Here is a 19,288-nt window from a genome sequence, read left to right on the forward strand (position 1 = left end):
GTTTATAAGTAACATGGGTTTGAAAAAAAAAAACCCAAGAAGGATCGCTGTTGGAAGCAGATGTAATACGAGCTAAAATAAAAAATGTGTTAATGGATAACTAAGGTAAAAACAAAAACAGGACCAAAAATTCTCACTAAACAAAGCTCAAGTAGAACAGACTTTTTTTTTTTTTTAACAAAGCTTTAAAAAGAAAATGAGCAGATTATATTCCTTAATATTTTCTTATTACTATATTATAAATTAATTAGTTCTTGCTGGTTAAACATATTTGTAACTGTTAAAATAAAGCCTGAGGTGTTTCATGCTTCATAAACTTAACATTATTACTATCTGCAAATTTGCAGGTCCTTCTGTTTTTATTACAAAGTTTAATCTTTAACACACATTAAAACATGTTCTCACTTAAGTGCATAGTGAGCTTTCTTCATTCTATGAGGATATTTCATACTGCATGAAATATTAAGTAGATATCAAATTACCAAGGGTTTGGTCAAATTTTGTAATTAAATGCCAAAGTCAGGTCCAAAAATTTATCAAAGGCAGCTTTTAAATTTATAACATACATTTTACACTCATTTTACAAAAATTAATCACAGCAACATGCAAACACTGTTTAAATGCTTTTAAATATTTTTTTTCCTCTTAAACAGAGATTCAGATGCTGCAGCTCAGTGTGCTCACTGGGACCCCTGCTACTTTTTAGCTTCATTTTGATGTGCAATCCAGCCAGAGGGAGATCTGTTTCATGTGCAGGCAGGTGCTGTCCAAGACCCAGCTAATGCCCAGAATCAGGCCCTAAATTCTACACAAGCTAATTGTAAATTCAGCAGATTTAGGACCACTGCAAACCAAATAGCTCTTAGGAGGAAATCTAAGCCTCTTGATCAAGCAAAGTTAAATCCCAAGAAATCAAAATAGATGGATCTTAAGCAGTGAGATAAGAAGTATACAACATTATTTACCTTCAAACCTCAATGACAGCTTTATATTATGACATTTTATAATCTTTACTTAAATGTATCTTCTAAATATTTTTTCTTTCTTCCCTCAGTACAAAATAATTTTACTTTTGGATATAGTTAAATATCATTCAAATTAATTCAGACCAATTGAATATTAAAAGCCCAAGTCAGAGGATTTCAGCTTTCCATGAATTACATCCATTTTTAAACATTTAATGTGTTCTCTTTAATATGAATTATAATCTCCTTGCAATGCAGATGAATACATTGAAGCTTCTTTATTTTTGGTTATTTCTTCTTAAGCTGCCAGTAGAGAAAAGAAATTATCTTGGTACCCATCATCCCATCAAATGACAAACACTATCAAACTTTCACTCTGAGCCTTTAACATTCTGCAGTCCAAAGGAAAAGTACATCAATAGACAACAGAAAAAATAACATGGACAAAGAAATCATAATTCATTACTTATAATTAAAGCTGTATCCCACATTAAATTGTACCATAATGCATCCGTGCTTCCTGTAGTGTACTATTGTCTGCTTTGTTCTAAACCTTGAGAAAAAAACGACTCCTACCAATACCTGCAGGACGAAGTGCTTTAGAAGGCCTCTGGGTTAAACGCCCTGGAGAATTTCGCCAGCCGTGTATGCTCAACACTACAGGGACTCCTCTTTCTTTTCCATTGGTACCATGGCAACTATGAGATTTTCTGTGTCTGTTCCAATTCTCCAGCTCCTTCTAAGACGTCCTAAATTTTCTTCCTTCCCGACAGGCTCTATCCTAAATTACCTCTGCAGCTCCTGCTTCCAAATCTAACATATGCAATTTTTCATGCGATTATTTTTGTAAGAGGTGATAAATCTGCTTGAGGATCATGTACCTTTCATAATCTTCTACGCTTTTAAGCTTCCTAAAAAACAGAATTAGGAAAAATTTGAATCTGAAAGCATTACTAAGAAATATCCTTTACATTAACTTGAGAATCTCACTGATAGCACGTGGATAGATCCTAAAAATCAGATCAGAAAGATTTCTGCATATTTTTGCAATCAAAGGACCTAATCTCTATAAATGGGGGCATATCAGACTGTAGCAAGATTGAAAAGATAACTCAGTTAAGCTTCATTTTAATTTAAATCAATAGTTTAATGAGATAATGCCTTGCAGAAATATGTATATTTAGGAAATGTAACCTGTAAAGTATTTTAAATGTGATATACTAAAATAAAGCAATGTGTAATAGTGAGTTATAGTGTGGAATAGATCCCCTCTAATAATTAGGGGTGAAAAAATTTGAAAAAAAAAAAAAAAAAAAAATCGAATTAAAAATAAAAAAATCTGGGATTTTATTTGAAGGCCATATCGCCCAGCCCTACCAGACACGCAGCTGTGAGGGACAGACGACACATAACGTGCAAGCAGAGAGGCTTTGGCTACATTTTGGATTAATTCTCCCTTTTCTTGGCCAGTTGGTTTAAGTATTTCACTACAAAAAAATATTATAATTTTAAGCATTAAATCAACAGAAGATAATTGCAAACCTTAAAATAAGGCCAAGCTTGTCCTTTCTGAGTTGACGAATAGAAACACCTTACATCAAAATAACTTGGCCTTTATGCTTTCTTCATATCATGTTTAAATATAATAAAATCAAATATTGTTCAAGAATGGCTCCCTGGAGAGGACCAGGTGAGTTGTTCTTTAAACAAGCTCATATACAGTATTTTTAAAGATGTCTTAATTTCTACTTAAAGCCTGCAGAAGTTGAATCACACCAACTGTGCTGCATAAAATAAACATATTCACCCCACATTTATATTCACTTTATTATCTGTGGTTATTCTTCACTCTATACTTTTCTCTTTCTGACACATTTTTAAGCAGTGTTTTTCTCCTCTAGGCTCATATTTGGAGAATTTCATGATGTTGATGTTAATTATTCTTTGACGAAAAATGCTAATTCCAAGAAAATAGAAAGATTTGCAAGGGGAGGTATTGTTTCCACCTATTATTGTGTTCTGAGACAACAGCCCTATCTTTATTCTGTGCTCAGTCACTCACACATGACATGCACGCACAATTGCTTTCACAAACTTTTTTCTCCTGCTGTTTCAGCCGCTATGTAGAGGTCTGTGTTAGATTAGTGTTGGATTCAGGCATCAGCTTCACATTCACAAGCCATTTTGTGCAAAGGCTTTTGGGGAAAACTTTAGAAACACATAACAAAACTTACATTTGTATTTTTTTCCTTTTAACAAGAGTATAACATATATCTTTCTATTTAAGGAATCAAAATATTTTTTATGGCATGCCTCTGGCTTGCCCCAGAGATCTTTATGAGACGCCAGATGCACAGCACTGTCATTTCTGCAGCACCTTGTGAAAAGGATGGAACTTGAAAACACTGATGTAGGCTAATGGGGGAAGTAACCCAGGGGTCAAGTGTAATCTCTAGGGCATTTGCGAGTTTGCTTTAGAATTGATCGTTGCTTAAATTAGGACACTCACAAGCATTTCTAACTTGTTTACTACCTCCCTGACTCTAAAGTGGAACTATTCAAACACCCCACAGATGATTTTGCCATCCTTCCAGTATGATTAGCTTCAACAACTATTTTTTTGCAATGTTCCTTTTATTTGTCATGTTAACTCTCCATTAATATCCGTCAGGACGCTAAGAAGAGACTAATCATTAAATAGTAGGACTCTTCAGCTGAAATAGGAACAACAAGAACAGAAATCCACAAAGGGTGCAGTCAGTCGTAACCTAGCCTCAAATAATCATAAATCTAGAGGTTCACTGACTTCTCATGCTAAAATATGAGAAAGATTAGATCATTACATTCTCCAACACAGATGTCTGCTCTCAGAATGACTGATAGATAATCCAAGAAAGACAGAATAACTAACAGAGGTAAAGTTGTGTTTGCAGAGGGATGCAAAGCAGCTTTACATGACTACTCTGTTTAAAGATGCTAAGATTTGAAAAGTAGAAAAGAACAAATATTCCAAAAGAAAAGAGGACATGAAATAATAGGACTGAGGGATAATGATGTAGATGTCAGAGTTTGGAGATTAAGGAGCAATAAGCAGAACTGCACCAATAGGCGAGGTTTTTGACTTTTCAAGAAAATATCTATACTACAAAGTATTTTTGCTATTGTTAATGGTAGATTTCTGGATTATTTGGACAGTAAATAATAATACCACAGAGAAGAAAATATTTTCAAATGATGTTATATTTGGGTAGTTTTTCATCTATATGCAAACTTTAACTAGCATCTGAGATTCTATTGAGACTGCATCTTCCGTGTTTAGATTAAAAAATGTGATCTTTTCATGGTAATAATGATCATTTTTATGCCTTTTATTATTTGTCACGTTTTACCATGTATTGACATATTGCAAATCATTTTCGTGGGTATCGTATCGAGTTGGAAATTTTAGTATGGAGACTACCCTAATCTGGGTAGTTGTTAGAGCATAGAGCTTGGAATCCTGAGGTTCTAAGTTCAAGCCCCACTCTCACAAACTGCCACTCTGGGCCTCTGAGCAATACCCTAAAACCCCACACTGCTCCCCGGGCAACCCACGATGGCAGCTCACTGGTATCCAAAGGGATGGGTTAAATGCAGTGGTAAATTTCTCCTATGCGAGATCAATAAAGTTCAACTATTATTATTATTTTAGTCTGCAGACAAATAAAAAGATATATGACAAGAGATGCCTCTCTCTACCTCGACTGCACCCCACCCAACCATCCCCCTATCGGGGCAAAAGGCAAATACACATTAAAAAAAGCAATATCTTTTGGAGGAAGATCTCTAGAGAAATAGTAAGGAACTCATAACTTTATAATGCACCCTTCCCCCATTTTGCTCCTCTATAGTTGTAAACATGAGATTGATGAACAACAGAGATGGTACAGTATGTGACGTCACACCATATTCTATCTAAATAGATATCTGTAGTTATTCAAATCATTTTTTAGTTATTTCTATTTAAATCGATGATTAGTTGCCTATTGCTCCTATAAAAATAACAATGACTGAAGATAGTTGCCCTTAATTATTGAAAGAGGGAAAGTACAAGTAGATGCCAAGTATTAATTCTTTTGAGCATTTTCAGAGAAAAACACTTGTTGTTGCACTATATTTCACTCTTCTTTCTATTCCCTCCGTTTTTCTCTCCCCTGTGTGTGTCACACTTTCACTCACATGTCATGTTCTTTTATGTTCTTTGGTTCTAAGACATTTAAACCCGTGTGAAGTGAGGCTGAAGGGCGAGTGGTTGAGTGTGTGGGTGGGTAGGGGGCCAACTGACTCAACAGTAGATGGGCTGGTGGAGTTTTACTGGCTATAAACTTGGCTTGAGGGTTTGGAAAAATAAATTTAGCAAGGTTACACTTATTTAATATATTTTTCTCTTTTGTTTCTGTAAAAACAACTGGCAAGCATAGATGTCTGATTGTGAATCAGTTTTTGACTTGGCATCAAATCTCTCCTGCATTTCTAATTAAAACCTAGAATTTTGATTCAGCTTCACAAAAAATACATAATTTGTTGTCAGATTACTTCAACATCTAGACTTTTCAGCATATTTATTTATTAACAATGATAGGCAATTGATTAGCCTTCATTTTTGTATCTTAAATGCATTTTATTCTTCTGGGCTCTGGTCCTGAAAAATGAAACGATTCTTTATGTTCTACCGTTGTGTGGATAAACAGAGATTTATGGACAAAACTGGTACTTGGATCTTTAATTCTGTTGTGGCCAATGCGTCACATCCATCTGAAGAGACAGTCAGCCCACAGCATGATTGAATGACTATCCTCATGTGCTTCTGTAGATATGGTTGTGTTTTGGCAGAGCAGGGCTGCTTTGGAGCACCTTTTCAAAGAGGGGCCCAAAGGTTTAAGCTTCATTTCATCAGAATGTAGCACATAAGCCTGAAAGATAAAAGAGATTTCACTAAAATTTCTTTATAAGATGGGGGGGGTTTCTGGTTCTTTTTAGCTCTGTTCTACCGGCCAGACAAACACAGAATTTAGGAGGTTGCATTGACCTTGCATTGACCATTCCTGCAGCTCTTGAATGTTACTGTTAGCAACTTTGTAGCTTGCAAGACAAGTTTCTGTCTTGTCTTTGGGGAAAAAAAACGTCCTGCTTTTATAATGCCACCATTATCCTATATTTTCGCCAATTACTGAGTTCTGTATTCCCTGAGCCTAGGCTTTCCGATGGTGTTTAATATTTTGTTTCTTAATGGAGGAGGTTATATTCGAAAGTGCTTCCTTAAAGCACACTTTGTTTTAATTCAAGCGCTTTTAATTCATGCCTGCGTCTTATATGCTGTATGCTGAGCCGAATGCCTCAACATAATGTTATTATGGTCTCACTATAAAGATTCTTTAAAGACATTGATGCCCAGCTCTCCCTGTCAGATAATTGTTTTCCTCTCTGTTATCACCATCAGGATAAGTAATAGATGCACTGTCGAAAACAACACAACAGTTAGTTAAAGACAGATTAAAGGTTTCTATCACCTTTCCTGGGTTTCATACATCATTCAACATCTGCTAACCTGATCTCCTCATTTTGTAATGGGTTCCCTATGACTACCCTATGATACCCACTGACCCATCCATCATTTTCTAAGCTGCACACCAATTAATACTCTACCTGCCTCTCTCTCACTTCCATCCATCCATCGTTTCATCCGTCACACTTCCTGGCCTGCCCAGGTCATTACCCACTGTGATGATGGTTTTGTTACACTAATTAGCCTAATTATAATTGTCAGTTATAACCTGGTCCTCTGCAGGGACCTTGTGATCCTACTGTGACTCAGTCTGACCTTGGCCATTTGATGTGTGCACGTGGGTAGTATCTTTGTGACCATGGCTGACCTCAAAGCATAACAAATTGTTCCTTGTTCTCATTGTGGTGTATTTGTATCCTCCCTGTGTCATCTTACTCTAATCACCCTGAAACTACTCAACTCTAATCCAGAGGATTTTCTTTTCTGTGAGGTTCTTTTGTAATTGTCACCATAGCCTCAAATTAAACAAGGTTAAAAAAGGTCTTTGGTTCACTCAAGTCTATTTGTTCTGCTTTTTAGTTCTTTCAAACTGTACATGTACTCTAACCTAACGTGTTGTGTTTTTTTCACTTTAAGGACAGTGCTGAATGTAAGCTGTAAATGTCCAGCTTAGTTCCATTTTATGTCACCCTATAAAGCATTACAAGAGGCCATCAACTCCTGCTGGAGGTAGCTGTAGCTTAATAGGTGTTTACAATTACTGACAGTCTGTCCCTCTTTTATTCAGAAGGTAAAGTCCTCTTCCTGTGGTTAACATTTTAAATAAAAGCAAACCTCTCTGCTATTATCTTTGGCTTGCTGTGCTAATTATCTACATAGCTTTAATAACAACGTTAAGTTGATCATATTTACCAGGAAGGACTTTTTAACATTATTATTATTTCAATGAAAAAAATTATGACATATTTAATTGTGTGGTTTGCCATCTTTTGAGTGTTCACTGGCCGGTGACCATGGGAACATAGCACTATAGAAATTGATTAATCAGATTGTGTTAAAAACAATAACTTGTTGCTTAAGGCCAGTTTAATCCACTTTAATTTGATCTGGATTATTATAAGCACCATGTAAAACTATAAATCAATTAAATCTCACTCGTTTTATATACCAGCTACACACTGGTTGGTTGCAAGTATTAAGTTCAATCAACATTTCAAAAGGTTATGCTTTGCAGACAAAAGATTTTCACACACTTGATCTGTGCAAGATTTCACTTTAATGTGAGCTTTCAGTCAGAAAGACCTTTATCAGTGCAAAAGGTTATGCTTTTAAAACTGTGATAATCTTATCAGCCCAACTGTACGAATTAATTTTGATGAAAATGCAGAGAAGATGCCGAGGTAATATAGTTTCCCGCAGCTGTTTAAAGCATTAAGTAGACCACGCCGACCCCCCTCCACCTGTTTCAACCCACAGCTAGTTAGCTTGTTCAAAGAGGGCTCACACAGACGTCCTCACAGGAAATATTTCAGTTTCTACAAAACAAACATGGCATGAAAAAAATATTTTTGGTTATGAAAAAAAATCTTTGGAATACCATGAGACAGAATGGTGTAACTGCTGGACCTTTAACCAGTATGACCTCTACTTTGTACCATTTTGTTAATATATTTTGATGTTCATGCATTGTGCATTTTAACAGGAAAAGTTGTCGTGCCTTTGCCAGCTCTCCTTTAAAAACAAACTCATGATCTCCAGAGACCCCCTGCTTAAATAAATAAAACAAACTGACTGCAGGCTGACTTAACTAGCTGACAAGTAAATTAAATCACAAGTTAATATGAGGTTGGTATACTTCCAGCGCTACTCCATAATAAGCAGAATAATTATATTTTTAACTTTAACAAAGTGAGACAGCACTTTGCAACTTTGTAGATGAGGAAAGTATTTATTCCCATTCCACTTTAGTTTTGAGATAATGATTTAATGCCTCGTAATAAACTATTTTGGCGAGGCTTGGTTTACAAACAAGACATTTGTCTTTCATTTTGCATAATAAGTTGAACGCACAATGAATTCACTCTTAATTTTACTGGGTTCTAAAGTACAATAATAGTTTCCTGTTTCCTTGGCATACTAACAAAATAATAGTGAATATACACTCACCAGCCACTTTATTAGGTACCCCATGCTAGTAACGGGTTGGACCCCCTTTTGCCTTCAGAACTGCCTCAATTCTTCATGGCATTCCTCAGGGAGTTTGGTCCATATTGACATAATGGCATCACACAGTTGCCGCAGATTTGTCGGCTGCACATCCATGATGCGAATCTCCCGTTCCACCACATCCCAAAGATGCTCTATTGGATTGAGATCTGGTGACTGTGGAGGCCATTTGAGTACAGTGAACTCATTGTCATGTTCAAGAAACCAGTCTGAGATGATTCCAGCTTTATGACATGGCGCATTATCCTGCTTAAAGTAGCCATCAGAAGTTGGGTACATTGTGGTCATAAAGGGATGGACATGGTCAGCAACAATACTCAGGTAGGCTGTGGCGTTGCAACTATGCTCAATTGGTACCAAGGGGCCCAAAGAGTGCCAAGAAAATATTCCCCACACCATGACACCACCACCACCAGCCTGAACCGTTGATACAAGGCAGGATCCATGCTTTCATGTTATAGACGCCAAATTCTGACCCTACCATCCGAATGTCGCAGCAGAAATCGAGACTCATCAGACCAGGCAACGTTTTTCCAATCTTCTATTGTCCAATTTCGATGAGCTTGTGCAAATTGTAGCCTCAGTTTCCTGTTCTTAGCTGAAAGGAGTGGCACCCGGTGTGGTCTTCTGCTGCTGTAGCCCATCTACCTCAAAGTTCGACGTACTGTGCGTTCAGAGATGCTCTTCTGCCCACCTTGGTTGTAACGGGTGGTTATTTGAGTCACTCTTGCCCTTCTATCAGCTCGAACCAGTCTGGCCATTCTCCTCTGACCTCTGGCATCAACAAGGCATTTCCGCCCACAGAACTGCCGCTCACTGGATGTTTTTTCTTTTTCGGACCATTCTCTGTAAACCCTAGAGATGGTTGTGCGTGAAAATCCCAGTAGATCAGCAGTTTCTGAAATACTCAGACCAGCCCTTCTGGCACCAACAGTCATGCCACGTTCAAAGTCACTCAAATCACCTTTCTTCCCCATACTGATGCTCGGTTTGAACTGCAGGAGATTGTCTTGACCATGTCTACATGCCTAAATGCACTGAGTTGCCGCCATGTGATTGGCTGCTTAGAAATTAAGTGTTAACAAGCAGTTGGACAGGTGTACCTAATTAAGTGGTCGGTGAGTGTAATGGTTAAAGAAAATCATTAAAATATTAAGCTGTAGAAAAATGCTGCAGCTGTGTGGGGGCTAAAAGAACCTTTGTTCACAGAGTCAAATTTTTCTACTGATGAAATAGTGTCAGGTGACCTAAAGTATAAACATGTTTATAGGTCAGTTTTAGACTTAGACATCAAAGCATGATAAAATAAAAAAATCAATCATGCTAAAATCATCCATCATACATACAGTTTGAATAACCTTTAATAAGATGCTAGAACAACATCTGAAGCAGCTGGAGATTTATCTGGTTGTAAGAAGAAATACTATGTATTTTTGCACCCTCCTTCACGTACAGCTGCACTCTGCTGCTAAGCTTTCCTGAAGAGGGCTGACTATTGGACTTTTCCCTTACCTGAAATTAAGAAATTTGATCTGTTTGAGATATTTCAAGCCACAAAAATTCAGCTGACCATATTAGAGCTGGAGATTCACGCATTATTCTTTGTCAAGATGGGATGAAACCTTGAATTTAAGTACTCTTCCGTTGTCAATTACTATCAATACCTCTTGAAATATGCAGATGATGCTTTAAAAAATAACAGTATTTTAAAAGAAAAAATACTCTTTTGATTGTTCCGTTCTTGCCCATACCAAAGCCAGAAGAGTGGCATTACTCCGGGAGATGGGCAAGGTAACATGGCAGGAATACACACTGAAACGGATAGTGATAGCATCAAAAATACTCATGCATCTTTGTCAAAGAGCAACAGTGATGAACAGAATACATTTAACATGCTCGACAGCAATACATTGCTATATATCCAAAACATGATCTCTTTAGCTCCTGTCAGGTGAGAGCCGATCAGCTGTCACAGGTTCTGGGGCTGCAGACGAAGCATTCAGTTGCTAAGGCGGATGCTTTGGTGCGTTATATGATTTAGCTGAATGATCAGGTAAGATCAGGTAAGGTAAAATATGTGTGTTGAGCCCAATTACTAATAATTAATTGTCTTAGCAGGATGTTTAAATCTCTCACATGGTGATTTAAATTTAACGCATACATTTATTACCAGCACCAACATTACTGTCTTAAATGAAAGTATTTGCAATAAGTTGTGCATCTTTAGCTAGAATTTTATCATAAATACAGTGAAACCTACAGTTTCTGGCTGCTTCAAACATGAAAGACACAAGGACAGTGTCAGAAAGGATTCGGTCGTATAGCTAAGACCAAAAAACAGCTTGTTATTTTGTCTTCAAATTCTGTTAGATGCAGTGCCCCTTTAATCTGCTGCATATAAACAAATAAACAAGCTTTCTTTAGGATTTCTTTCTTGTCCTTGTGGCTCAATCTTTTTTTCAGAAGTTTTTGATAATGAAACATTGAATCCCTAATGATGGAGTATCAAACCCTAGTTCAAAACTTAGACTTTAATACATGGCTTAATTCTTGACTCAACTTTATCTGTGCTGATCCCTTTTTGCTATATTCCATAATCACGATAAATGTAACACTTCACTTCTTAATCCTGCCTTAGAGCCACATGTTTGGGTGGAAAATTATGTTTGTTGCAGATTTCTAATTATGATTCATGTGATGTTTCTTGCGCATGCACATTGCATATATGGGTGTAAAAAGCGGGACCCAATTCTACAATGCGTAAGTCTTAATGAGAGCATTCCTGCCTTAAGGTCTGACATCTTCTCCTGATTTTTCCTTTGCATGTCTATTTCATTCTGCCTTTTATGTCCACTTGCTCTGCCTCTAAACCCCCTGCAGCCACCAAGTATCTCTCCATGTCTGACCCCCGCTCATTTTTGTACTCTGCATGGGCTCCTTTCTGGAGCCATTGCTTCTCTTCCTCTCCCAGGCATCTTTCTGCTTTAATGAAACAGATGTCCCTTCATTAATAAAGACCTGCTCCACCAGGGTAATGAAGGAAGGAGCCAAGAAAAAGGGAATAAAAATGTGGCAAAGACAATACGTCATGTGTTTTTGCATGTTATGCTAGGAGCCAGAACACTGACACTAACCAGACACTTGATTAGATACAGCAATTCAACAGCTTGTTAACACAAATAGTAAATCAGCCTATTGAAATGCAGCCACTTGATCCATTTAGGCATTTTAGCATGATGAAGCACAAGAAAGGGGGAAGTGGGGTATTTTAAGAGAAATTGATTGTGACGTGGTTATTGGTTCCAGTCGGGCTGGCACAAGACTTTGACAATTTGCTGATCAACTGGGATTTTCATACACAACAATCTCTTGTTTATTTTTTTCTGGAGGCATACCCCTTCCAACCTTGAAGCAGAGGGTCACACCCTCATGTCATTTCTCTCAGCAAATAATAGAAAACTGGGGCTACATTTCCAACAGCGCATTAAAAGTTGGACCAAAAAAAAATAGCTTCCTGATCCAAAGAGTCTCTCATTTGTGATATTTGGAATTTTAATTGACATTCAAAACCAAGCACCTCTTACAAGACTACATCCACTTTCAATCAACAGGTTAAGCTGGTGGAAAAGGTTTTATGGTATGGAAGATACAGTCAAACATAAGACAATACTTGTCCGTTCTCATGTGCCTGTGAAACGTCATTAGCCTAGCATTGTTCCAATTCACAAGAACAAAAGGCCAAGGACAGAAAAAAATCCCGGATGTTGTTCTTGACCCTCCCTCTTTACTTAGTATGCATCAGAGCAGACTTGTCCTTTCTTGAGACTGACAGCTGTCCCAGCATGAACCGCGGCAGCAGCAGCTTCCAGGGGAGCGCTCACAGACTGTTAAGTTAAAGATCTCTTTCCTGCTGCTGTTGTTCTGTTAAAGTACGTTAATTATCATTCCCCAACTAAAAAAATAAGTAAAAATGTATTATTATCTAGAGACTATTAATAACAGGAGGTAAAAATGCAGCTCCAGACCAGCCGAGCATGTGGTGACGTCATGAGTATGCTTCTATTCAAATGGATCCATGTTTATTCTTGGTCCACCCGTTCTCCCCAAGTCCATACTTTCTGTGTTCTTATCAAGAACAAACTTGGTGAGAACACGAGTCTCTACACGAGTGTTCTTGTGAATTGAGAAATGGCTCATATTTGTGCATAGAGAATCCTCCTGCATGTGTAGTTAACAAATCTGCAGTAACTACATCTTGCAGTAGTGCCAAAACCTCTGGACTAATAGCTGAATCTTTCTAGAGAAATTAAACGTACTGTATATCTGAAGACAAAGTGGATCCATCCAGTAAAATAAACTATTTACAAAGTTGATTAAGCAGACAAACAGACACCTTACTGGCACAGAAAGTCCCACACAGCCAACAAGGCATTCTTTCGCACTGTAGCTAAAGGAAGTGCTTGGTTAGTTTCAAGGAGAGTTTAAGTAGCTTCCTGCTGTGTTTCAGGATAATCTTGCATCTTTTCCTCATGAGAGCCCCAACATGCTGAGACATACCAGCTGTTCTGCAACTCTCACACCAGCACAGACTCTCTGCAAATATGGTCACCGTCTTCACGCAGGCAAACACAGAGACGCTTGATAACACATGCACACACAGATTCATCAGCATGATGGCACAAATTCACACTTTCGATATTAAGCTTAAGGCGCTTTGAGCTGTCTGCTGCTACAACGATCAATCACATTTTTATTCTCAAACCAGTGCAGAAAATGAAGTATCTTGAGGCGAAAGGACAGAGCGGATCAATCAAGCAGTGAACTAAAGAGGACTGGGTGAAAATGTGAGTTGAAGAAACAAAGGCTTGAAAAGCAACTCTCTGCTGATATTGTGTGCCATCAGTTGGTATCTTAAAGCGAGCCGTTATATTTCTGCAGGATAAAATCATATTTTTTAACAGCTTTTGCTGCTTTTCAAAAAGGATTTTTTCGACACATTGATCTTTTTTTCATGCTTGTCATATTGATTCAACACATCTGTTTCGTAATCATCAGCGATGAAAAACAACACGTCACATCACCAGTGAAGGGCAGATAAAATGCTAACTTCTCTATAGAGACAAAACTGAGTTACTTGGCCTTCTTCTGATTTCTATCTTTTTTTTTTCATGCTGCTCTAAACCAATTATTCCAAGTCCTCCCTCCTCACTCTTGATTTGATCATTTGTCCAGCCCTGCTCTAGCCGTTCATTTTCGAAATCAAAATCAGACACACTCAGACAATTTTGTCTAATTTAGGCTAAACGAATGAGAACACGGTTATGTGTCTCGGCTGATAGTGGAACGCTGCAGAGGTCTGATAATTCTGGAGAACGAACAGTAAGATCAACAGTAAGCAAGGCTGGTGTTTGAAAGAAATTTTTTCTTTAAAAATAGATTAACATAAAAGACGGGGCATCATTTTAAATTGTAGCAAAACCAAGGTTATTTATTTTCAAGTCCACTAGTAATGTTATGAACCAGCATACTGGTTCATATGTCAGGGCCAAAAGTAAAAACCTCTGAGGCATTTAAAACTCTGATCTACATTTGAATAAACATATTATTACTGTTAAAAGTAACTATGAATTGCAAAACCTGAGTCCCTTAAAAATATCTAAAATAGACATTTATACCTTTTATTACATAACAGATAGATGGTGGATTTCTTTACCACAATAATAATCAAAATGAGTATGCTTGAAGCTTTTACTAAATGCCAGACTAAAAACTAAAATAGTTAAACCTTCACTTCTGACCCACATGAATTTGCATTCTTTGCACGCATTTAGCCAGTTCAAACCTACATACTGCAATTCTGCCATTCCTGAGTAAGAATCTTAGCTACAGGTTACTGCCCCTAAGGATGGTGGCTTCAATGTAGAACACATGCTGGAAGGTCTAATAGAAATTTAAATTTAAAGATTGTTATTCTACATAAACAAATAAAAAAACATCTGAAGGTTGAGCAAGCTCCTTCTTCATGTTTTAACTTTTTATCGCTATCCTTACAATCTATCCTTGATGCAAACATTGAAAGAGATGATAGGTGTATTTTTTTGTTACAAAAGACGAATATAAATTCAGGGTAGTTTTCTGATCTTTGTTTTGACCCATTAACACATATACATTTCTCTACAAGAAGAAATTGGAATAGCATTTTGATTCAGCAAATGCTTTAAAGAAATAATATATGTATGTGGAAGGCATTGTCTTTAAATCAGGAAAAGCTAGAATGTTTATATTTATATGATAAAATATTATATATCTGTATGTATTGGGTAGAAAATAAAGGTCCTTAACCTTAAGATTTACTAAAGCTTGTCAGCTAAAGTAATTTATTCTTACTTATGTGCAGAAGGGAACATCCAGAAAACGCACATTGAGATGGACTGGATGGACTTATATAAGTACCTAGGTGTTCAGGTGAATAACAAACTCTGTATAAGAAAAGTCAGAGCAGACTCTTCCTGCTGAGGAGACTGAGTTCTTTTGATGTGGAGGGGGCGCTCCTCAAGACCCTCCATGACTCTGTTGTGGCATCAGCCATGTTCTATGGAGCTGCCTGTTGGAGCAGCGGCTTATCTGTATCTGAGAGAAAGTGGCTAGATATGCTGATCAGGAAGCCCAGCTCTGTGATTGGATGCCCTCTAGACTCAGTCTAGGGGGTTCGAAACAAAAACACCATAACTAAATTAACGTGTGTTGGTTAATGTTTTCCATCCCATGCATGAAGCTTTTGCAGAACTGGAGAGCTCTTTTAGTGACAGACTGCTGCACCCTAAATGCAGAAGGGAGCGTTATCGCAGATCCTTCCTCCCAGCAGCTGGAAGACTCTATAACCATCACTGTTCCCAACAACCTCAATAAGTTGTTACATTCATGCTGTTTTTTTGCAGTTTCTACCTTAGTCAGTTAAATAACATGCTGCTGTCATTTTGCACATCTCTGATGTTGCTGCTATTTTTAAATATCCATTACTGTAAAAATGTCCATAGCTGTATATTGGTTATTTTCTCTCCAGGTGCACAGTTTTATATTGTTAAAAGACTTCACAGTGAAGTACTTTATTGTTTATCTTTTAACTCTTCACTTTTATGTTATTCTTATACATTTTTCTAAGGTCCACATTTGTGTGACAATTTTTTCTTTAATCATTTGCCTACTTTAAACACCAGAATTTCCCCATTAAGGGACCATAACGGGAATTTTCTATTCCATTCTATTCTATTCAAATATATTATAGCACCATTTCAGACCTAAATGTAATCTTTACAATTCTGTTTTTATTAATAATGGCAACTGGTTTTGGCTTTGAGCTTCCAAACAGCCGATCACTGGTAAGGAAGTGAAAAAGTTACTAAACCTTTTATTTGCTCTGAACCGATTTTTCCTATTTCTGTGTCTGTTTTAGGGCTGCAACGAAAAATTATTTTTGCAAATCCATTAATCTGTCAATTATTTTTTCTATTAAACAATTAATAATTGGATGGCAAAGGTTCTTTAACAAAGACTTCTTAAGAAATTAAACCAGGTGAAACTAACTTTTCCATTTGAGGAGTTCTGGATATATGTTCTATTATATTTTATTATTCTATTATATTATATTTATAATTTATTTCTATAAATTTTCGATTTCATATTTTTTGTTTTTTATTTGTATTTTCTTTTTATTTTATGTATAAGATAAACCCCACCCTGAGTGGTAAAAATAATTTATGTGTGGTATCAATGAAATTGAATTACCCTGTTGCCCACTTTACTACTTTTATTGCTACTTCATGGATCTAAATAATTGATTATGAAAGGTAGACACTGACTCTAATAGGAATGCTTGATGAGTAGTCTGCCTCATAACCATTTCTGCAGATCATGTTAGGTGCTCTTTAAACAGTTTGAATCTAGTGACAAATTTCACCTTTGTTAAGTCCCAAAGCCTAAATGTGCCAACGACATGGTAATGCTATGGAAATCACCTGCTATCAATCAAAACAGTCAACCTGAGGTTTCCTGCAGCATGAAATATTTCTAGACAGGTTACTTAAGGCATGCAAATGACTGCTGAGTCAAATTAATTTGTTTATATAAATCTCAAGAAAACCATGCTGTACTGGAGTAATAAGAGCTGATTTGAAATGAGCAAGAAATGATGAACACCACCAACCTTCAGCACACCATAATATGATTATCAAAATATCAATCACGTGATATTTTGAGAGTCCAACAATGAAATTTGTAGAAATAAATGTTCATTTAAATCTCTTAAGCCAATAAAAAAGCTGTTTTTTCAATTTGCATCCATCATTGTGAAGCATAGGATATTAGATAAGGAATTATCATCAGAAGTTATAACTTTTCATGTGTTATTCTGGAACAGTTAGAAATCCACTGCTTCAGTTAATCAACTCTGAAATAAGGTTCCAGCCATCTGAAGTAGCTGTCCCGCTACTGTCAATCAAGTCTCCCCTTTATCTGTCTTTGCAGATTCTGTCAGAACATACAGATGGATTTTGATTTCCATCTTTAAGAGTGAAAGGATGAGAGGAGAGGAGATTTGGCAGGAATAAGAAAGCCACTTGAGAGCGCTGAGAACGACACAGAAATAGAATGCTCTGGATTACACCCGTGGGGTCAAATTTACCATAACGAAGGTAAATCAAATGTTCAGCTGTCTTGATTAGAGAGAGAAACAGACTGAGCAGTATACCACTAGGAAAATGATGGATAGATGGCAGATGGTACAAACAAAACTGGGCCGGTTGTGAGGTTATCTCTTTCCAGAGGGCACATCAGCCATTACATGCTATATGGCCTGCCACAATGGATCAACCAGTGATGATCTAGATAAAAATGAGCAAGATGATCACACCAATTTTCTGAGCTCCTTTTTTCTTTTTTCTTTTTGGTAGTGTCTTATAAAACACAGGCGTTGAAAAACAATGTGAAATGAAAAGAATTTTAAAAAGGAAAACAGCGATTGAGGCCCAGGTTTGAATTGTGACACATCTCCTGACACGCATACCTGTTGTATTCCTTTGTCACACCATGCTGCTTACTGCTTTCCGGACAAATGAAGGTAGACAGATGGAAAAACAAAAAAAAGACACAAAAAATATGATGTAATATGAGTATGGTAAACACACATATGAATACAGTTTGAATAAAAGGCTAAAAAACAGGACAAATGAATGCTTGTGAATGATTTAACCTGTTAGCATTGAGAAGCTCCAACTAGCCATTAATTACACTTATAAGTATTTACACTATATACAGACACACACATACACACACACATATATATATATATATATATATATGTATATCTACACCTATATAAAGACAGACTGATGGATGGACTGACAGACATATAGAACTACATATAAATAAAACTTGAAGTATTTAACTTCCAGTCTAAGAAAAAAACTGAGTTAAAGAAATAGCTCTGAACAAGGATGATCTGAAAAGCGAAGATAGAGGGGAGAGCTGGAGAAATAAACAAGCAACAAATGGAGGGGAGTCCAAGTCAGTGGGAGTTCTGGGAAAAGGACCGTGAAAAACAGAAACAGATGAGAGGAGGATTAAAGACCAAGACCAAAGCCTATGGAGTAGAAATGCAATTCAAGATTAGGATTTCGCATAATAGCTTTACATTGGTAATTACAGGTACTAAAAGTGCCAAACACCGCTTTCAAAAAATTTTTTCGCTTTTTCTTTGGGTTTCGGTAGTGGGTCAGTGACCGGCTGGCGATCCCACATCATACTTAGCAAGTACCCCTCTTCATGTCTCACAAAAATGTACCACATTAATCATCAAGTGGGAATGCTTATGCATTCCCACTTATTGTTTTTCACTTTAAATTTTTCTGACTCTAACTAGTCCCACAGTTTTCAACCGATTTCAACAATTTTGGTATCAAAACGTTCAGCTTGTTCAGGAGAATTGTGCTATGTCTTTTGGTAAAGATATTTTTTTTAGTTTTCGCGATATTCAGCTTTTTCTGCTTTTTTTTTTGTCCCATTGAAATGCATGTAGAATTCTTAGATTTCAGCAAAATTCAGCTAAAACTTTATCATCTTCGACCTTTAACTACTGCAGCATACTTTCAGTCGCAGCCTCCACTCTGGGTTCCTGAATATCGACCCTTAACTCCACACTGCTCCCTGGGTGTCGCACGATGGCAGCCCACTGATCCCCAAGGGGATGGGTTAAATGAGGAAAATTTCTCCAATGTGATCAATTAGTATTTATTATCTAGGCTGCAGTGTGAAATTTCAAATTCCTGGGTTTTTTCATTGGGTGCACAATCAATGTTTCAGTTTTGTTGGAAATTTGCCATAAGCCATTTACGTATTTCTTGGTTTTGTGTTGTGAAATTTCTCGCTCTCCATTCAACCCTCCTCTTTTATCCGGGCTTGGGACCGGCAAAGTAACCTTAAAAGATACTCAGGCAGAGTTACTTTTTTATTTTTTTTATTCTTTTATTTTTTCCAAACTTTAAAAGAATGAGCGTGC

General features: G+C 36.9%; 1 protein-coding gene across 1 annotated transcript in view; it reads right to left on the minus strand.

Moving 5' to 3' along the window:
- The window catches only part of ccser1 (coiled-coil serine rich protein 1), a 41,854-nt gene extending 24,028 nt beyond the window's left edge, over window positions 1-17,826 (minus strand). The window contains exon 1 of the mRNA XM_015395530.1: window positions 17,798-17,826. The gene's annotated coding sequence lies outside the window, so the exon portion shown is untranslated. The remainder of the gene's footprint in view (window positions 1-17,797) is intronic.
- Window positions 17,827-19,288: the final 1,462 nt, after the last annotated feature.

The sequence above is a fragment of the Cyprinodon variegatus genome, unplaced genomic scaffold, assembly GCF_000732505.1.
Source record: "Cyprinodon variegatus isolate N-32 unplaced genomic scaffold, C_variegatus-1.0 Scaffold26, whole genome shotgun sequence".
Lineage (NCBI taxonomy): Eukaryota > Metazoa > Chordata > Actinopteri > Cyprinodontiformes > Cyprinodontidae > Cyprinodon > Cyprinodon variegatus.